This window comes from Brassica oleracea, chromosome C2 (genome assembly GCF_000695525.1).
Source record: "Brassica oleracea var. oleracea cultivar TO1000 chromosome C2, BOL, whole genome shotgun sequence".
NCBI classification, from domain to species: domain Eukaryota; kingdom Viridiplantae; phylum Streptophyta; class Magnoliopsida; order Brassicales; family Brassicaceae; genus Brassica; species Brassica oleracea.
The window spans coordinates 18,896,974-18,898,181 of NC_027749.1; positions in this window are offsets into that span (position 1 = coordinate 18,896,974).

The following is a 1,208-nucleotide window of genomic DNA, read 5'->3' on the forward strand; positions in this document are numbered from 1 at the left end:
TTCCGACGACTTAATTTTTTTGGATTTGGTCGGAAATTTGTCAGTATTCCGTCGCAAATGTCCGACGACCTTGGTGTCCGTCGGAAGATCCGTCGGAATTCGGTGTGTTTTCTTGTAGTGTAATGATATTTCTATTTTCTTAATAATTTTGTTGAAGAGTTTTATAAAATCGTTAGATTCTTTATTCGAGATAATTATAAACTTAAGCAGAGTATCTTAAAATATTGTGTTGTTGTGTTTGTTGGTATCCTCTTCATTTTCCCAGTTTGTATTATATTTCTTGTTCTTCCGTTTCCCTTCTCCTATTTGCACTTTTGCAGGAGTTCATTTCCTTTTTTCGTAGCTTGCAAATTTTAAGTTTTTGATCAACGTTCTTTGTGCCCACTTCCCAAACCATTGACTTTCCTAGGAATTTACTAGGTTGTACTTAGTTGAAATTTTCTATTGGGGTGAGTGAATTGATTACGTTACGTTATACAATCTTTACAGTGGCAAGTAAGTGAAGACGTGTTTTTTTTTTTGCTAAAAAGTGAAGACGTGTTGCAACCAAAATTTACAGAGTTTGTTTTGAAATGCTATTAATTTAAAATTTGATTAAATTATAAAAAGTATATGAGAATACATGATCGGTGTGCAATATTTTACTAAACAGATTTTGTGAAGAAAAATATGTAGAATCACTAAACGAATAACAACAGACTTTTAAGTCATGACAAAATCAGTTACTTTCATTTTTTTCGAATAACACAAGATTTTAGTTGACTTTGTAAAATACCCGATCTAATAACACCAGATTTCTATAAACTTTTAACAACTTATTACAAATCCATGAACCAATAACATCAGACTTAAATATAGTTTTAAAGAATCATAATCCAATAACACTAGAATTATTAGGAAATCTAAATCTACATGACTCTTTATAAATACATAATCCAATAACACCCTACTATGGTAGGGTGTCAAAATGAGCTATTTCGCTCAACTCAGCTCAGCTCAGTTCATAGTGAGCTCGGCTCTTTCATTAGCTAGTTCAGCTCAATTCAACTCATTTATTATATGAGCTTCAATATGTAAACTCGAACTCAGATCATCTAGATCATAAGTTAAACGAGCTAACTCGTTATCTAAATAAAAATAATAATTATAAAATAAAATAGTGATATAATAACTTCTATAATATTGTTCAAAATTTAAATATTAAAAAA